This window comes from Rhincodon typus, chromosome 20 (genome assembly GCF_021869965.1).
Source record: "Rhincodon typus isolate 14 chromosome 20, sRhiTyp1.1, whole genome shotgun sequence".
NCBI classification, from domain to species: Eukaryota; Metazoa; Chordata; class Chondrichthyes; order Orectolobiformes; family Rhincodontidae; genus Rhincodon; species Rhincodon typus.
Genome location: NC_063351.1, coordinates 23251331 through 23266449, shown reverse-complemented (window position 1 = coordinate 23266449; position 15119 = coordinate 23251331).

Here is a 15119-nt window from a genome sequence, read left to right as displayed (position 1 = left end):
TAAACTTCTCAGCTGACCTGCTTCTTCCTCTTTGGGAGGATTGGGCCTGATTTTGTAGGTATGTCTGTTGATTCAGAGTTATTTCCAGTTTTGTTTCTCTAATATCTATTCCTCCATATCTAAAATCTCCTGAAGCCTGACTTTAAAATTTAAATTCTGCTTTAAGCCCATTTAAGTTTAATCACGCATGACCATTGGTGTTTGCAAATTGAGCATGTTATCTCTTGCTAGATTGATCAGTGCTGGCCAAAGGTGAACAACTGTGCATGCAATATCCAGGGTGCTGTGCAAGGTGAAGATCATCACTTTATTATCTTTCATGCAAGTTTAACAATGTTCTGTACAGAATGCAATGAAAAGTTGATTGACTGATATGAGTCTGGAATGAGTTGGGATCAAAGTGCAGCAGGAGCTCTTGTAATCTGCTTGTCGCTTAGCCAGAGCAGCACTTTCACCAGTTGCTGCACAGGCCAAGGCTGAAGCTGAATGACTGATGGAGATATGGTCCTTGTTATCAGGGTTCAGCATGTCTCACTGAATGGAGGAATGTGCTCAATCCTCATCTGCAGGGTATTCTACCACTGATTCTTCTGAGATCCAAGAACCTGTTTAGCTCCTTGTGTTCCCAATGTTCATTATTTCCACGGCGAGTCCTGCACGTGCCGCTGTTGGATGTTGGTTGATGAGGCTACGTTCCTGAGAAGATGATGGTGGATGCAGGAGGACCTGGGTCAACGGTAAGCTCAGGAACAGCAACAAGCCACTACAGAGCGGTGGGAGCACTCAACTCAAGGCAGGAGCGTCTCGGGATGCGTGGGATCTGGAGGAGGCCCAGTCTTTTTCATCTCCAACACCATTTCCTGGAGTTAAATGAAGCACAATTCCATTGGAGGCTCTAAATTTCTGGATACTTGGTGATGGAGCTGTGTCTGATGCTGGGTCAGGACCTGAGGGTTGCAGGAATAAGCCATCCCCCTCCAATGGCTGTGAAGCTGACAGCCACTTTGAAGTTGATTGTAACTGGTTCCTTCCAGAGAGTGATGGGTGACCTGTGTGAAATTTCTCAGTCGTGCGTCCAAATACACAGAAGGACTGTGGCCAATACAATCTGTGCAAGATCACACCGGTTCATTTGGTTTTCTGATGGCAAGGTCAGTGCTGCAGACCAAGCAGTAGTGTTTGGAACCATCGCTGGTTTCTCCTAGGTGCAGAGTGCCATCGACTATACACATGTGACACTGAGAGGGCAGTACCACAACACTGCAGAATTCATCAACAGGAAGGGGTCTGCTCGATTCACGTACAGGTAATCTGTGATCATTGTTACCAATTCCTGGAGGTGTGTGCCCACTGCCCTGGCAGCTGCCGAGACTGGTACATCCTGTAGCACTCTCATGTACCTCGTGCATTTAAGGGATCAGCTTACTGGGTCACGGGGTTATTGCCTATACAACCATAGGTAACATCATAGTCAGTTGTGCAGACTGATACGGAGTGCAGATATGGTGCTGTGCATGTTTCGACTGGGGCCATGGTAAAGCAGACACTGAAGCTGCTGATGATGTAGTTCCACTGCTTGAACTGATCTAGGAGTCTTCTCCAGTATATCCGGACAGTATGCTGCATCTCACTGGCATGTAATGCTTGTCACAATTAGAGCAGGAAACAAGCTGATGTGATAGATGCTGAGGAACTGGAAGAACAGGAGCAAGTCTTCGGAGGAGGATGAGGACATTGGGGAGGAGGAAGCTCTTCTTGTCCATTACAGAGCTAGGCTATGTCAGATGCTACAAGCCAGACAACACCTGATTCATGCCCACTTCCTGTAGCTAGGAACTGGTGCAGCAGGCCATCATGGAATGTAAAATTGTTATTTGTCATACTGACAGCATCTAGTTTGCATTCAGAGATAGCAAGACCTGTAGATGCTGGAGTCAGAGATAATACGGTTTGGAGCTGGTGGAACACAGCAGGCCAGGCAGCATCAGAGGAGCAGGAAAGTTGGTGTTTTGGGTCGGGACCTTTCTTCAGAAATGGGAGGGGTTAGGTAAGGGAGCTCAGGAACAACACCTCATATTCTGCCTCAGGAGCCTATAGCCCAATGGCCTAAACATGGATTTCACCAACCCCTGATCTCATCCCATGTCCAACCCTCCCTCTCATCCCCATCTCCCTGACCTGATACAACCTGTCCATCTCCTCTCCCACCTATCTGCCCCTCCCAACTCACTGACCAATCCCCACCACTCCCTACCTGCACTCACCTATCACCATCCCACCTACCTTCCCCAGCCCCACCCCTCCTCTATATTTATTTCTGAGCTCCCTTCCCCATCTCCCCTTATGAGGAAGGGTCCCAACCCAAAATGTTAACTTCCCTGCTCCTGTGATGCTGCCTGGCCTGCTGTGTTCCTCCAGCACCACACTGCGTGATCTCTAGTTTGCATTGTCGGAGCAAACTGAAACTTTTTTTTTAATTTGTGTTCCATTTTGGTGGATGTAAGTAAAAACTCATGTTTGGAATTGTCCATTTAATTGCAAGTGTGCAATTTTCTCCCACTGAACAATGACCAGATGCAGGTGGCAAGTGGACACTGGGGACAAAGTAGTGGTGACCTAGAGAAGGTGTTTGGATTGGATGTAACTACAGACAGGTAAACTGTGACCTGGCTGTTAAACCATGACAAAGATGAGAAAATGGTTTTGTATGTATGAGGGAGTGTCAGCCAAGCCAGCTGTGTACCGTGAGCTGTGTGGCTTTGTTGTTGCTGTGCTATTAAGAGGCAATACTTGATTGCTCATGCTTGTCCAGGTGCCTAGCAGTGTTTTAAAGATAGCAAGGTTGCAAGAGATGGTGGTGTTTCCTGGGACGTGATGGCCTAGTGCTTTATCACTAGATTATTAATTCAGCGAACAAAGTAATCTTCTAGAGACCTGAATTCAAATCCTACATGATTTTGAATTAATAGTCTAATGATGACCATGAAACTACTATTAACTGTCAGAAGAAAATCTGGAAACTGCTGTCCTTACTGGCCAAGCCAACAGGTAACTCTAGACCCACAGCAATGTGTTTAACTGCACTCTGCACAATTAGAAGTGTGTTATAAAAATGCTGGCATAGCCAGTGATGCCACTTCCCTTCACTGATTTTTTAAAAAAAAATTTCCGTGAAATCCTTTGCTTAAAAAATACTCTAGGGCTATCACAGTGTCCTTTGGAATTTCATTGACCTCTCACATCCATCACTTGTTTCTTCCATAAGCTTATTATTCCTCCCTGCACCTTATTTGTCCATTGTTTACAAAAAATGTAACTTTTTAGAGGACAGCTGGGAAACTGCCTGTGTAATTTTAATACAATTGACTTTGTCATGCAAATTTTTGTTCTCAGCTATCGGTCACAAATTGTCATGTTCTTTGTGGGTACATCATTTCCATTAAAGGAATGACATAGTGTCCTGATGGTGTAAATTGCATTTTACAGTTTGACTATTTCTTAAGATTTTAGTGTGTATTGTTCCCAAATCGGAAACTGGTGGAACTCTCAAATTGCTTCGCTTTGTCCCCAATCCTTTGCACTCAGAGTCTAGATAGCATTTTAGCCAGTCTATTCCGCACACAATAGATGTGCATCCACTGTCCAATACTACACAAGGGAAGAATTCTACAACTAACATTTTTAGGCTGAAACTTTTTGCCATCAATACAATACACTCTCTTTGATCCCAAACTCCACCTTGGTCCTCCGAACCATCTGTGTCATGTGTATATTTGAATACTCATCATAACATTTGGGATAGTTCATGTAACATTTTGAATCAAACCTGAAACACTGATTACACCCAAGGTGCTTCTTGGCTTCTTTCTTATTGCATATCCCAAATTGTGTTGAGTCTCAAATTTGCCAAAAAAAATGTCTGCAGCCTTAGAACTGTACATATACATGTATAATCACATGAATTAGGGACAGAAGTTGGCCAATCGGCCCCTCAAGCCTGTTCTGCGTTTCAAGAAGATGTGGCACTGTAGTCCTTGTATCTACAGTAGGGGGAGGAGTTGACCTTGCCCTCTTGAACTTCCATCCTGAAGCAGCTGGTGCTGTTTGGACTCTCATCCCTCTTTCCCATTCTCCAGCACACCAAGAGGAACTCTACTAAAAATCCAAGCAATGCATACATCAATATTTACCCTTTACTGCACATCTTTAAAAGTTTAATAGCCATAGGATACACTTTACGTAACAAATGTGTTCAAAATGTGCTGAAAACCAACACTCCTATCAGAAGCAATATTGATGTTGCATTGGAATTTTTCAGAGAAGGAAAGCTAGCTGCAGGGCTGCTTTGTATTTGTGCACTGCCGAGTTATAATGTCTGGATGTTTTGTTGTACTTCACTGGTAAGTTTGCGCTCACAGGCCATGAGCAATGAGGGAGTGTTATCTTTTGAATGAGATGTTAAACCAAGATCTCACCTACTGTTGTGTGGGATGGATGTAAAAGGCCAATGGCACTATTTTCAAGGAGACCAGGGGAGTTATCCTTGTGTCTTGGGGAATATTAATTCATCAGTCAACACCACAAAAACAAATGATGGGGTCACTATCAAGTTGCTCTTTGTGGAAGTTGGCTGTGTGCAAATTGGCTGCTGAGTTTCTTACATCACAACAGCAGCAACGCTAAAAACACTACATTGGCTGTAAAGCAGTTTGAAAGTTCTGGTGGTAGTAAAGACATAAATAAAATGCAAGTCCTTCTTTTCTTTTAACTGCAGTGATTCTGTAAAGTATGTATCTGTAACAAACTGAAAACTACCACCAACTGGCCGCTACATGTGATCTGATGGCTTATACATCTGATTCTTCTATTTTCCACTCCCCTGCCTCACTCTGCTTCTGCCATTTCCATTTGTCTTGTTATGTGGTCAATCCCTTTTGTACTGCAAAACTATGACAACTGCAGAAAGCTTATTATCTCAGAGAACTTTGATAAGCTATAAAAAAAATCTGCCTGATCTTTCCAGACAAGGGGATTGTTTCAGTAGGGCTATGGTTCAGTTCTATGAATCTCTTGTTTCACTGTTATTTGAGTATTTTCAGTTGGATAAGCAAATGTTGGCCAGAAAGACAGGCCTAGTCTCCCTTTTGCACCTATCCAGTCTTTGTGAACCTTTAGATATCATAGCTATCAATAACAATTGCACAATAAAGACACTATATCCAGTTTCTGGTTAACGGGTACCTTTAATTATACTTCCCTGGCCCACCTCCATTTGGACAGCTCAGTAAAATATTTTGGTTCCAAAAAGCTAGAGGATGAAAGGGATGTACTGATTCTACCTAACCAGCCTGAAATGTAACTTGACTTTTCTCTGTAAGCATTCACCTTTGTGACTTGGCTACAACTCCAAAACTTTAATTTGCTTTTTATTATCACTCCTTCCTGTGTTTTTTTTTAAATAAGGAATAGGAGCTGAAGGAAGCAATTTGGTCCCTCAGGTTTGTTCTATTAATCAATAAGATCTGTTAGTATTTTGAATTCCACATGCCCATTTAGCCTTGGTAATTCTTTGCTTCCCTACCCTAACACGAATCTATCCATCTCTGCCTCAAAAATATTTAATAATCACATTTCCACTACCTTCTGAAGCAGGGAGAAAAAAATATTCACCTCATGTCATACATTCCCTGCAATTCTTTAACTTCTGCATGGACATCCAAGGTCGCATAATCAGCATGTACAGACCCTTGGTGTGGCTGTGCAGCCACTTACAGGGAACGCTTCTCATCTCCAATCTGAAAGGGCAAATCCTAATTTTAAAAATCCAGTTCTAGATTCACCCCCAAGAGAAAATATCCTTTCCACAACCACCTTGTCAAGACTATTCAGCATCTTAAACACTTCAATCAAGTCATTCCACACATCTAGACCCCATTGGAGCACAGCCTGTCGAACATATCCCCATTAGACAACCCATACATTACAGATATTAATCTAGTAAACCTCCTCTGAACCATCTCAAATGTATTTACATTGAGCCTAGATAAGGAAATCAAAATTTCACATGATATTTGAGATGTGGGCTCATCAATGTCCTATTTAACTGAAGCATTAAATCCTTACTTTATGCTGTTATGACCCAGAGGAGGAAAAGAATTGGCACCAATATTTTCAATCTCCTTTTGGTGGTAGCCACAAATACTATTATTTCTTTTTTAATATAGAGCATTCACTCTTCAACTAAAATGTCAATAATTAGATCAAAATGAAGGATCCAAATTATAAGCTTTTCTTAAGTGAAAGGAAGAGGAATGATCTTATTGCTTACTGAAAAAAAGCACATCAAATACAAACTCATAGGTAATTGTTAAGAAGAGAAAGTACCTGGCACAGACAGAAAACAAAATGGTTATGCATTTTTTAAAAAATTAATCCTCACGCTTGAGGTAGTAGATTTTAAGCCCGAGTTCATTTGAATACTTGACTTATATTTTGCAGCTATAGCAAAGATCTTGAATTCTCAATGAATGTTTATTATCCCAAGTTGCATTTTCACCATTCACTGACCCTGAGGTTGAGAGAGGAAGTCTTGCAGTGTCCTTGTTATTCCAGTTCATATTTCTTTTTTTCTCTATCTTGCTGCTCAAAGCAGCTCTTGCTACGAGTCTATTTGTATATTCCTGAGTCTGCTCCTCTGTCATTTCGCATCAAATACTATGTAGGTAATTTTTCATCTCCCAAAATGAAAGTATTAATTATGCAAGAGATACAAATTTCTCAATGCCAACTGAATTGGTAGTTTGAGTCTTTAAATAATATGGTAATCTCAATGCATTGAGAAATGTTTATTCCATATGGATTCCATGGACTTGCTTTTATCACAGCAGCCTTTGAAGTCAGCAGTTATCCTTCTCTTTAAAATAACATTTAGTCCTTGAAGTATTTCAGTTACGACAATCAGATGATGAAAGTTGAATATCGACAGTCCATGTTTACCATTATCATTATGACCACTTCCAGAATCCCATTCCATCATTGTGCATCAAGAGTGCTATCTTGAGAGCACCACCATCTCAAAGGCAACTAGGGATCAGCAACAAATACTGGTGCAACCAGAGATTTCTGCATCACGTGAATGAATTAAAAATTATTTCTTCTCCCTTTCATCCTCTACCACTTGTATTCATGCTCCCGACATTACAGCACTCCTTGACATTCTTACTCTCCCACATGAATCATGGCCAATGCCTTGATCTTGTCATCTTACCTGGCGTTACTATTCCATAGTAATAAGACATAGTCCATAAGACTTTAAACATTCCCTTGTATTGCTCTCCATCCACATCTCCCATACCTTCAATAAAACAAAGAACTGTGGATGCCAGAGATCTTTAAAAAAGGACAGGAAATGTTGGAGAAACTCAGCAGGTCTGGCAAAACTCCAGCACTTTCAGTTTTTGTTCCCTTATCTTTTCCCAGATCTAATTCCTTCTGTGTCAAACCCTGAAGAAAACCTTCTCCCAATTAACAACAACAAAAACAGATGTTGCTGGAAAAGCTCAAAGTCTGGCAGCATTTGTGAAGAAAAAATCAGAGTTAAAGTTTCGGGTCTGGTGACCCTTCCTCAGAAATGTTTTTTGGGAGTAAATGATAGGATAGGGCCCAAAAAGAGAGAAGAGCAGTTGGATAGACAAAGGAGTTGATAACGATCTGGCTGGGAGGGTGAATAGTTGTTAATTGGGACTGTTAGTGGCTAACAATAGGTAGTGCATAATGGCAGACTATGTGATAACAAGGCCTGGGGTGTGGGATAGGGAGGCTAGGACTTGGGAGAGTTCAGGCCCTAAAGTTAGTGAGCTCGATATTGAGTCCAGAGGGCTGCAGGGTCCCCAAGCGGAAAATGAGGTGTTGTTCTTCCAGCTTGCGTTGGGCTTTGCTGGAATACTGTAGCAAGCCAGAGACAGAGATGCTGGCCAGGCAACATGGTGGAGTGTTAAAGTGGCGGGCAACAAGTAGCTCAAGGAGATGTTCTACGAAGCGGTAACTCAGTCTATTCTTCGTTTCCTGAAGATAGAGGAGACCACATAGTGAGCAGCGAATGCAGTAGACCAGATTCTGGGAAGTGCAGGTGAAATGTTGCTTCACGGAAGGTATGTTTGGGCCCTTGCTTAGTGATGAGGGAGGAGGTAAATGGGCAGGTGTTGCACCTTTACCGATTGCAGGGGAAGGTGCTCTGGGGCTGCGGGGGGGGGGGGGTTGGTGTTGGGTGTGAAGGAAGAATGGACCAGGGTGTCCCAGAGGGAACGGTCCCTGCAGAAGACGGACAAGGGAGGGGACAGGAATATATGTCTAGTGGTGGCATCTTGCTGGGAGCGGTGGAAATGGCATCTGATGATCTTCTGGATATGGATGCTGGTGGGATGGTAGGTAAGGACAAGGGGAACCGTATCACTGTTGCAGGATGGAAAAGAAGGGGTGAAGGCGGAAGTGCAGGAGATGAGTCGGACCTGGTTGAGGGCCCTGTTGACAACGGTGCTAGGGAATCCTCGGTTGCGGAAGAAGGTGGACATGTTGGATGCTCCCTTGTCAAAGTGAACATCTGAACATATGCAACAGAGTTGGAGGAATTGAGAGAATGGGATGGTGGAAGTGGGGTGTGAACATATATAGTCCGGGTAGCTGTGGGAGTCAGTGGGTTTATAGTGGATATTAGTGGCTAGACTATCCCCAGAAATGGAAGCAGAGATGTCGAGGAAGGGAAGGGAGGTGTCAGAGATAGACCAGGTGAAAGTGAGGGCAGGGTGGAAATTGGAAGCGAAATCAATGAACTTTTCCAATTCCAGATGAGGGAGGAAAGCAGCACCGATGATACCATCGATTTATTGGAGAAAGAGTTGTGGGTGGGGGCTGGAATAGGATTGGAACAAAGCAAGTTCCACGTACCCCAAGCAGAGACAGGCATAACTGGGGCCCAATTGCACTTGGAATATCCCATCCAGGCCTTCAGCCCTCTAAACACCACAACATTTCGTGGCTGGGTCTCCGTTAAACCCAATACTCTCCCTGGTCATTTTAACATTAAACCTCGTAGTCTCCCTGGTCGTTTTCCCAGCATGTCCCCCATTTCTACTCCCTTAAACCCAAACGATGCAGAACTGATTAAGTATTGCAGGCAACTGAATTTGCCATATGCTAGGATTATCCAGGAATACACAAGTAAATTATGATATCTTTTCTTATCACAATTATATCTTGTTAAATCTCTTTCCGCTGTGTCTTCTCCCCTCAACAAGAACAAAAATTATGAGGAGCTCATGGATTTCTTTGTCACTAAGACCATAATCATCTGATGAGTTGCCTCTGCCTCATTTCTTTCTTCCCATAGTCCAACAGATGAAACTCTTCTAAAGCCAGTCTTAGCTCTGGCCCTGCTTCTTCCTCTCAATTGCTATTCAAGAAAGGTGAGAGAGGAAAACCAGATGACTATAAACCAGTTAGTCTAACATTTGTTACCGGGAAATCACATGTCTAAAATTAAGGATTGCATGGCTGAATGCTTTGAAAATCTTTAGCTGTCTAGAGATCACCAGATGAATTTGTAAAGAGTTGGTCTTTTCTGATAAACCTGATTGATTTTTTTGAAGTGGTGAGTAAAACTCTGAACATGGAATATCTATGGATGCTATTTAATTGGACCTCCAGAAGGCATTTGATAAAATTCCTACAAGAGATTGTTTGAGCTCATGGAATTGAGGCAATCGGGTCACCGGACCCAAAAGGTTAACTCTGTTTTTTCCTTCACAGATGCTGCCAGACCTGCTGAGCTTTTCCAGCAACTTTGTTTTTGTTCCTGATTTACAGCATCGGCAGTTCTTTTGTTTTTCAATCTATTACTTTGTTTGGAAATTAACTGAGTTGCAGGAGAGGGAGTAGAAATAATGGGCTGGTAATCTGATTGACAGCAAGTGACTAAGTGTCCTGCAAGAGCGTATCTTGGGATCTCAGTTATTCACTGTTTTTATTAAAGATTTAGACAGTGGGGTAGAAAACCACATATCCAGGTTTCCTTGTGACACAAATTTGGCAGCACTGTAAGCAGCGTAAGCAAAATCATAATATTACAGAGATATTGATTGATTAACTGCCAATCTGTGACAAATAGATTTCAATGTAATGTGAATGCATCTAATTTGAACCTAAAAAGGATTGAACAGAGTACTTGCCATATGATGAAAAGCCAAAATCATTGGAGGTCCAAAGAGACCTAACGTCCAGGTACCTGAATCACTAAACTGTCATGGACAAGTACAGAAAATAATCAAGTGTTGACCTTTGTAGCTAGAACATGTGAAAACAAGGGATACAATACATATTACAATTACGTAAAGCTCTGGTTAGACCACATAATCATAGTCATAGAGTCATACAGCACGGAAACAGACCCTTCGGTCCAACCAGTCCAAGCCGAACATAATCCCAAACTAAAAGGGTCCCACCTGCCTGCTCCTGGCCCATATACCTCTAGACCTTTCCTATTCATGTACTTATCTAAGTGTATTTTAAACATTGTAACTCTGCCCATATCCATCACTTCCTTAGGAATTTCATTCCATACAGGAATCACCCTCTGTGTAACAAATTTGCACCTCATGTCTTTTCAAAATCTCTCTCCTCTCATGTTAAAAACGTCTCTGTGTTTTTGAAATCCCCCGTCCTAGGGAAAAGACATCTACCATTAACCCTATCTATACAACTCATGGTTTTATAAACCTCGATAAGATCACCTCTCAACCTCCTATGCTGCAGTGAGAAAAGGCCCAGCCTATCCCGCCTTTCTTTATAGCTCAAACCTTGCATACCACATCTCGAGCACTGTGAACAGTTCCTGTACTTTCAGGAGATGGTAAAAGAAGATACCTTTGGAACAAACACACTTAGGCCTCAGATCTGTCTGATCCGCCATCATCATGACGTAGATACATACACACTTTTTTAGGAGCTGTTATTAGAATAAAGGTTTAGCTAATCCTGTGTGTCACATGTTTGGGTACCATACCTTAGAAATGATACACTTATCCTGCAGGAAGTATGGTCTAGATTTAACAGAATGATAGCTGCACTCTAAGTGTTAAATTACAAGGAGAGACTGCACAAATCAGGGCTGTATTCCCTGGAATCTTAAAGATTGAGTGATGATTTGATCAAAACTTTCACAAGATTGATAGAAACAGGTAGGAATAGATTGAAGGAAACTGATTCTAGTGGTTGGGGAGAACAAGATCAGGTCAGGAGTAGTTTGGAAAGTAGATCCAGACCTTACAGGAGTAAACATAGGAATACTTCTGAGCTTATGGTGTGTTAGAAGTATGGAGCTCTCTTCAGCAAGAAATAATCAATGTTGGTCCAATTACAATTCTTAAAACTGACTTTGATTGATTTTTTTGTCACCCAATCATGTTAAGGGACAGCAGGAAAAGGCATGTACTTGAGGTAAAACAAAAGATCAACTATGAAGTTGAATTTTGTGGACAAACAGTAGCTGGGGAAGTAGATATGTGGAGCTGTAAATTAGAGTTCAGTGCCATTGGTTGCATGCCTGCTGCTTGCCAAACTGTTCCATCACCAAAACAGTTGTACAAGTGATCATGGAGGTATCAAAGCGTCACCTGTTTGTGGCTCTAGGGAGGCCCTTAAACCAGCATCTAACGCCCTCTTTAAGGCCCCCGACCCACTGTTCCTCCAATTTAATGTGTAATTTGAGAGACCTGCGCGCAACTAAATGGCTGAGCAAGTTTTACCCTCCAACTGCTGGTCATTTAAAGGGGAAGATTACCCTTCGCTGGGCCCCAAGAGTCAATCTGAATCCTCTGCCACTGTTTTGCCTCCCCAAATCCACTTTTTCCACTGTCCAACATGCCTCCCAAACACTTCAACGATTCCTTGTCAGTTTAGCCCCAGTGAGATCTTGGGTGTAGCTGAATCTCTTGGTTCACTTCTGAACAGAACGGCCTTGCCACATCTGCAGGGCTGGCAATGGCCACCATTCCTGCTGGTGTTGCCAAAGTGCAGAGCTGTTGGTCTTGATTTGTCTATCAGCACTGTGTGGCAGGAATTCTTCCTGTAGACAGGGGGAGATTTTGCCTCATTCTGCTCAAAGGGCCATCACACAACTTAAAGCAGAAGTGGGCCTGGCCCTGACATTCTCTCTGGGGTGCAGGAAGTTCAGACTCTGCATAAATTTTAGCCAATGATGTCATGGAATTTTGGAACGAGCTCAAGGAGTAAGATGGCTTCCTCTTTGTAATTTCACAGATCTCTCCTCGCCTTTTTTTCTCTTTCATCCTTTTAAGATTCACTTTGACCATGCTTTTGGCCATCAGTTGCAATATGGCTCAATGTCAAAATTTGTTTGATAATGCTCCTTTTGATGGTTTACAAAGGAAGGTGTGAAATAAATGCAAATTGTTGTTGTAGATAGTGCCTTTGTTGATGATGCCTTTGGAATTCTGATAAATAGTGGAAGTTTCATTGCTTTATTTCCACTACTTTAATTTCACAACTTTATTTTATGTTTTTCGTTTTGCCTATGATACACCAGACATAATATTGTCAAAGGAATGGCAGCTGATAAAAGGTTGACACAACGTTGTTATAACAATACATACCATAAACTACAGAAAGTTCTCAATATATTTACCATTATGCTTTGCAGTGTTTTCTTCAGATTCATTTTTGCCAGGAAGTTGGAAGACAGAGGTGGGGTCTGTTTTGGGGTAAGAAACTTGCTTCCGGTGAGTATGAGTTTAAAATTTTAGATTTTTGTGGGAGATTAGCCCTTAATTGACATGAAGATAGGTTTTATGCCCACAAAGAGGCAGTGGGGCTGGGAATACAGATGGGTCAGTTGAAAAGTGGTATTGGTTTCTTCAAGGAAGCTATGCCAAACCTATCCATGTCACTAGAGAAAAGCAGGATGTCATAGGGGAGCCAGAGGACTGGCATTCAGGGCAAAGATGCCCCTCATTTCATTGATGCTTTCCTGGGTCTAAGGAGAAAGTCATGCAGGAGAAAAGTGTTCAGTACCATCTCCTTTGGGCTCCAATTCCACCTCCTTTCTTTACCTCCTGCTCTTCTCCCAATGTCTCGTTATAATGCCTCACTGTCCTCAAGATCCACGCTTCCCTGGAAGGCCATGGTATGGGGAGTACAGCAACCTGTAGTGTATTGAAATATGTCAATAATATGATGACGTATAAGACGGTTTAACACTGACATTAGCCTACTGATCCATGCACTGGAGTCACATCCTCAGAAGCCTGATAGCAGGATACATGACTGTTCTGTTGTGCAGGTAGCATTGGTTATATCGTTTCCTTGCCTCTGCCAGGAGCCCCCATAAAAGGATCAATAGCCATCTCTTCAAGCGATCTCCTTTGCTCCTTAGGATCCATTCACACTCATTTGAGGTTTGAATGAAGATCTGAGCCAGCCTGGTGTAGCAGAGAGTGAAGAAATTGTGGAAGCTATCAGGAAGGAAATGTACACCTACAGGAAGATCTTGTTATAGCTACAGACCAGTTGAATGTTGAAGGAGTGGAAGCTCTTCCTGTTGATCGATCTCAGTCACTGGTCATTGCAGGCCTTGAAGACCTCATGAATGAACTTGGTGATGTTCTGCAGTGGAGTGAATCCAGAAATGAAGGTAAAACTCATTGCCCTCTATACCTGAGAGACCATGTTTGTTGTTAAATAAATGTGCTGACCAGCTCTGACAGAGAGAACACCAATGAATGGAAAGAAGCAGTAAGCTGCAGCCATTTTTAAGATGCTACCATGGTCTGCAAATAATCCTTTAGAGGAGCTGGAAGCTAGAAAAACAGAGTAACTTTGATGGGCACTTGCAGGGCATGATGACCAGTGCTACAAAATGGAAGATCTTGAGCAACAATGTTGCATCTGCCCACAGCCTTAGACAGCATTGGTTCTCTGTCATCTGCAGGTAACTCTGTGGCAATACGTCAGTGTCGACGGTTTGATCTCTATTACTTTCCTGCCCTTCTTTTACCTCCCATGTCCTTTGATGCCTGGGGTTGTCCATTGCCTGCATCAGGTCCAAGATATCCCATTGTCAGCTGAAGCATTCCTTCTAGACATGTGACTGCCCAATTGTTCTTGGCAGCCTCGCCTCCTGTGCTTCTGCCTCCTCGATATCTACTCAATTTCCAGATACTGAATGCTCACATTCCCTGCCAACTGTGTAGAGCCAGTAGCAACATCTGATTCATTGTTCATATGTTACAGAATTTAACTTTTAGTTTTAGGGGATACAACTTTTAGGTTGAAGATTAAAGTGATAAATGTGAGATCTGATTGAGATTGGGCATCTGATTGAGAAACTGGTAATAACTCGGAAGTAAATGCAATTCAGGGAACTGTTAAATAGGTAATCCATATTTATTTTACAAAGTAGTGGGAGAAGATGGGTGCTCTATTTAATCTTTTTACAGTCAGAAGGCTGCCTTAATGTGGCATTTCCAGTGGAAGAAATCTGCAATGGTCCTTGCAGAGTCTTGTGGTAGAAAACAGATAGCAGAGTTAGCTTGAAAATCTGTGAGAAGGCAGAGGGGTATGTGCCAGCAACTCAAACAAGGACCTGAAATATTCACAGCAGTTAGATCTGAGATGTGATGGTGGAAAACTGAATAGCCAAAAAAAAAACCATTGATAGACTCTTATGTCAAAGGACATCTAAGAACACTGAGGAAAATGGAAGCAAATTCTGGAAGACCAGCGCATACCTTTGCGTTCCTCTTTGGAAAAAAATGAATGCAAATGTAACATTGTTGTAACATACAAAGGATTTTTTTGTCAGGGGTGGGAGTGAAAAGTAAAATGAATTTCAGAATATACATTGTTGTGAATTATAGTGGTGAGATAACAGCATTGACTTTGTTCAATTCCTTTTGAATTTAATGATGTCTGTTTTTATTTAAAATCATGGTGGTGCAGTTCTGTCAGTTAATTGCTGAGTGCTCAAACTTTTTCTTTAAATCTAACAGTTTTTAACAGGATTGTAACAGTATTTATCAGGAGGATCTGACAGTGAATCTCACAGCACT